This window comes from Castanea sativa, chromosome 9 (genome assembly GCF_040712315.1).
Source record: "Castanea sativa cultivar Marrone di Chiusa Pesio chromosome 9, ASM4071231v1".
In the NCBI taxonomy this organism is placed as follows: domain Eukaryota; kingdom Viridiplantae; phylum Streptophyta; class Magnoliopsida; order Fagales; family Fagaceae; genus Castanea; species Castanea sativa.
The window spans coordinates 39,967,431-39,973,051 of NC_134021.1; the positions used below are offsets into that span (position 1 = coordinate 39,967,431).

Sequence of the window (5,621 nt, forward strand, 5' to 3'; positions counted from 1 at the left end):
AAGTTTATACAGAGCAAGTTCAACTTTTCTCTGATCACAAATATTCTCATAGTCAAATAAATCATCTAGATCAAGTAACCAATCAAGAAAATATTCTTTATAAAAATAATCATTAAAACTTGCAATTATTTTATAAGGCCTATATGAAATTTGTTTACCAACAAGTTGCTTGTGAGTTATGTCACCACAACAATTATCCCTATTGTTTCCATGCTCCAACGATGGCATTTTAGCAAAGATATTGTGAGTGCTAGCTATACGTTATGTAATACTTGCTAAGTTTTCTGTCACTAGAATTGCTATTGTCTCATACATTAGCCACCAAACTAGGATAAGTCAAAGCTCTGATACCATCTAACGAGAGAGGTGAAAGCGTTAAGAAGCAGAACACGTTTACTTCTAGAAAACAAGAAACAAAATACGTTTGCTTCTGAAAATAACCTCGAATCTAGAAGGGCTTCCTCAAATCCATGAGGGGTTCCTTGAATCCATAAGGGTCCTCGAATCCACAAGGAGAAACATTTACAGACTTCAAGATCTATTTAAGGGCTCCGTAAAACTTGACAGACAAGAAAATATATTCTAAATAACTCCTAAAAAATTAAAATCACCTAAAAACAAGGAAATAAATGATCTAAACCTAAAATAACGAAAATTACAAATTAATACCAAATTTAATAAATTACAATAATTAAATAATAAATTGTGTTCTACAACATAATGCATTACTGACTCATTTGAGAGTTGCATTGTTATAGAATTTACCAACTAAAATCGAACATTATACATACAAGGGCAAATCCAAGAATTTTTGTTTGGGACCCAGTTATAGAGTTTATACTTCAATCAAAACAAAACTCATATATATATATATATATATATATATATATATATATATATATATATATATATATATATATATTAAAGTAAGTCATATATATAATCACAATTTCTTAAGATTAAATTTTTTTTAATCTTTCTTTTAAGTATGAGTACAAACATTGTATAGTTTCATAGACATGTACAAAACTATGGTGAAATTATCTTCATTATTCTAAATAATAATCTTTCTTAGAATAAAATTTATGTCATCAACCATCTCCAAAGTCCACAGTGAAATTCTTAAAATTTTCATTGTTATTACTTATTATAAATGATCAAATTGTCTCCTAGAGTGCAAAAAAACATTACGGTGGATCCAATAAAATCTTTAAAACCAGAAACGACTAAAAACTTTAGCAAATGTAGAAACAAAATTTACAATAAGAAACAAAATCAAGAAAAAAAAATGTCTATATAATCTCGATCTAAGGCAATCACTCTCTTATTTGATTTAAAGGTTTATTAAACTATCTTTTTTTTTGGATGAAGGGGTGCTTCTTTTTTTGTAAACCAAACCATTCAAATGCCCCCACCCCTCTCTTTCCCCAAAGTATATATATTGTCTTTTCATGGAAAAGACGATCCACGACTTGGTATATTAATAATAGCAATCATTGTATAACCTAGAATTACAAAAGAAAAGTATAGGATTATAATATAAAAGAATAAAAAAGAATTACAAAAGTAAAGACTTCCTGAAATTACGCATGTTTGGAGCTATCTTACTTGAATCTGTTATGTGTCTATTAAACGATCATTTATGTGTAGTTTTAGTTATATGCCTTTTTTAATAAGTTATGTGACTTGTTTAAATTATACATGTGAGTAATCTTATAATAGCCACATAATAGGTTGGAAAAAATAGCTCCAAATATGTTTGGAACCAAGCTTTATCATTTTCAATATAACAAACAAGGCTAGCCACATATAGTATTTTATGTCATTCTATCTATGGGGAATAGAAATTTGATAAGGTTATATTATCACGTGTCATACTTGAGGCTGAGGAGGCCGCTGCAGTTTCGAGGAGATCACACCCTCGGATAGTAACGCTACGTCAGTGGCACGTTACCAGAGGAGGTCACACTGGAGAGAAAGAGCTTCAGGGAAGGGGTTAGCCCTAACTAAAGGGACGGTGGCTGCCACCACATTTAATGCATCTCACCAAATCTCCTGTTGCATTTATGTGGAGAAGACCCCTGAATACTATTGCCTTGGTTGTTGTAACTTACAAGGGGTTTGGGAATGTGTTTGATGGGACAAACACTCAAGTGGTAACTTGGGCGATCAACAAATGGAGGGCCAAGATCATCTAAAGGAGGCTATATATTGTGAGAGACCTTCTAGGGGAGGGAACCGGAAAATCTATAGAAAAAAACACTATAGCAACAAGAATTGAAATTGAATCCAAGTCTAAAAGAATTATATTCAAGAACCACTCTCCTCGGACCTCGCCAAGGAAGGATTTCTTTGCACAAGCTTGTCTTTCTTTGCTTTCTTATTATCTTTAATCCATTGTGCCTGTTGCTTGATCCATTGAAGCCTAGTTTTTAAGCCCACTCTCTACAAATTCATTGTATTGAGCTCTTTGGGTCTGAATCCTTCTACCTCATGGGCTTAGGAATCAAAACGCCGCTCATACAATTGGTGCCCCAAGAGGTAGAAGGATTCAGGCCCAAAGAGTCCAACACAATGAATTTGTAAAGAGTGGGCTTAAAAACTAAGCTTCAATGGATCAAGCAACATGTACAATAGATTAAAAATAATAAGAAAGCAAAGAAAGGTACAGAAGGTTATATTCTTGCTGCGAAATGACAAGGATTTTGAGAAGCACTATGAGCCACGAGTGATATCACTTGGTTCAATCCACCATGGTAAGCCAAAGTACCAACTAGGAGACAAGTACAAGCTTGTATTGGCATTTGAGTTCATTGAAAGCAGTGGGAAGAGTATGGAAGAAGTACACAAGAATATTCAGGATAACATCAAGGAACTGAAGGACTACTACAAGAAGGAGGTGACGATGGACTATAATGATGAACTCATATACTGCACAAGTACTAAGGACAAGTTCAAAGATTTGAGTATAAAAGATGACAGTGTAGCCTTTGGACATCAGGATTTGTTTTTACTAGAGAAGCAGCTTCCATATTCTCTCCTCGAATGGTTGATGAACTTGAGCAAGATGAAAAAGCAGTTGGAGGATTCGATTGATACATTCATTGAAGGGTTCGTCAAGGTACCAAAGGATCAGCATTCAACTTGCTGGCTAAATTGGTTATCAAAGAAACTCTGGCAGCAGAGAGCATCGGAGCAGCAACAACAAGACAGCTGTAAGACCCATAACTCAGAGAAGAAGTCACAAGATCAATCAATATCACTGAATATTGGAGAGCCCGAGCACATGCACATCCATCTTCTCGACAAACTAAGGACAAGTCTCTTGGCTAATCATGGTGGACAAAAGGAATATTTCATCAACCTAGAGACTCAAAACGACCTTAATTGGCAATCATATCGCAACATTCAGGAGCTTCAAGCAGCAGGTATCTATTTGAAACGTAGTAAAAATAGAAGCTTGAATCTGAGTGACATTTTTTTTTAAACATTCCTTTGTTTTGGATTTCTTTGGCTTCCTCCAATTATAGTAGATGACTCAATTGGGCCCAAGTTTTTCAATTCGACAATGAATATGGTGTCACCTCATACATATCATTCCTTGATTCACTCATTGATGAAGCCAATGATGTTACGGAGCTAAGGAAAGCTGGGATACTCTACAACCTCCTTGGCAGTGACCAAGAAGTGACTCAACTCTTCAATGAGGTAGGCACAGACTTGGTACCTAACAATAAAATATATAGTGATGTTAGATCCAGAATTTAGAAGTATTACAAGAACAAGGTGAAGACCTGGATATCTCAAGCCATTCATGACCATTTCAGTAGCCCCTGGACAATCCTGGCTTTTCTTGGCGCTTTATTGGCACTTGCTCTCAGTTTTGTACAGACTTGGTACACTGTCCCTTAGCTTAAATACATGAAATTCTTTCATGCTTCCTCTGTTTCCTAATAAAAGACACAGAAGTACATCATGAGTTCTGCACCAAAGTTCTAAACAGGATCCTCGTTTTACTTGAGATGAAGAAAATCCGTTTAGGCTAAATGGTTTAGCCATTAAGATTTTATTTCATGCATGCATAGTAATGTTGGTTATCTCATTTATGGTTTGTTTAGATTGAGGGGGAGAAATTGGGAGTAAATTTGAATAAAAATAACTCAAAATTAGTTTATTTTTAGTCAACTTTACTTTACTCTCTCTCATTCTCCCGTCAATCAAAACGGGCTCTTAGTTTGTTTATTTTATTTTTTGTTTGCATGGAAGTATAAAATAAGTACGGGGTAAATATACCCGATCTCTTGTTTTGCTATAATAATGATGAATTAATGTGTAATAAAATTTAATATATAATTTTATCCCAATTATTCCCATATTCTATGATTGAGCTTTGAAATTAAAGTAAATCACAATAGATATTCTTCTCTCTAGGTGCAAAAAATTATATTGCAAATGTTTGAACTTTCATTTGAGATACCATCAAGTTTAAAATCCATAATTGGACAAGCTAAGATTTTCTTTTTCTTTTATATTTGTTTTAAAAAGTTTGAGTAATACTATAGCTACTATAAATTTTATTACACGAATTTCATAAATTAGTGGGCTTTAATTAGCTTAACTTTTAAAATCTCTTGTCATCAAATAAGAAAACTGTGTGGAAATGGTTCAAATCTCTCCTATATAAAAAATCATTTGGTATTTTAGTTTGTACAGACACCATAAGTTCAAACTTTATCATATCTATTAGAAAATTGGATGATATGTCACTAATTATAAAAGTTAATTTAAGTACTTATTTATGCCTTAAAAAAAAGTACTTATTTATTTTGTTGTTGAAATGCGTTTTTATTATCATGTTAGTTTGTTAGTCTTTCATATTGAAATTGGTGGTAGCATTACTTCCCAAAATATTTTAGCTTTAGAAGAAATTTAGATTTAAAATAATAAGTCACATAACAGGCATAAGCTTGTTTTAGAGAAATAAACATAGATTTTAAATAAAATTTATTTATGATTTGAGTTAATACTTTTTTGATAATTCAATAGTTATAATGAAAAGATGGGATTAATTTGGATAATGAATGTTATGGATACACCAAGAAATGCCAACTAGTTAAATGTCATGACCCTTAAGCGATCACTTTTAATAAAGCAATCCCGGTTAGTAATAGAATCTCAATTAAAAGAGTAATTTAAACTTTACAGAATCTTGGTAATAAAATTTCACCTAAAATAAAATCATTTCCATGAGTATCCCTCCAATATATATATATATATATGTGTGTGTGTGTGTGTGTGTGTGTGTGTGTGTGTGTGTGTGTGTGTATTCTTTAGTATAATAATGTACTTATGGTTGTGGTGGTGATTTTATTATTATTATTATTATTTTGGCCAAAATTCAAAACTCACCTTTTAAGTTTCATCACTTTTTATTTTAGTCCTATAAGTTTGCATTTTGTCATTTCAGTCCTTTAAGTTTCAATTCTCCTCAATTCAGTCTTCTGTTAACATTCCATCCATGTCTACCGTTGACCATATTTAATTTTTATTTAATTATATATTTCTTAAATTAAAGAAAAAACGTTAATTTTTTTTTTAACCCAGAAATTAACCCCCACCCA

The 5,621-nt window shown here is 32.4% G+C and overlaps 1 pseudogene; it reads left to right on the forward strand.

The window, feature by feature from the left end:
• Positions 1-2,626: 2,626 nt before the first annotated feature.
• On the forward strand, positions 2,627-3,912 carry LOC142609207 (UPF0481 protein At3g47200-like; annotated as a pseudogene).
• The last annotated feature ends 1,709 nt before the right edge of the window (positions 3,913-5,621 follow it).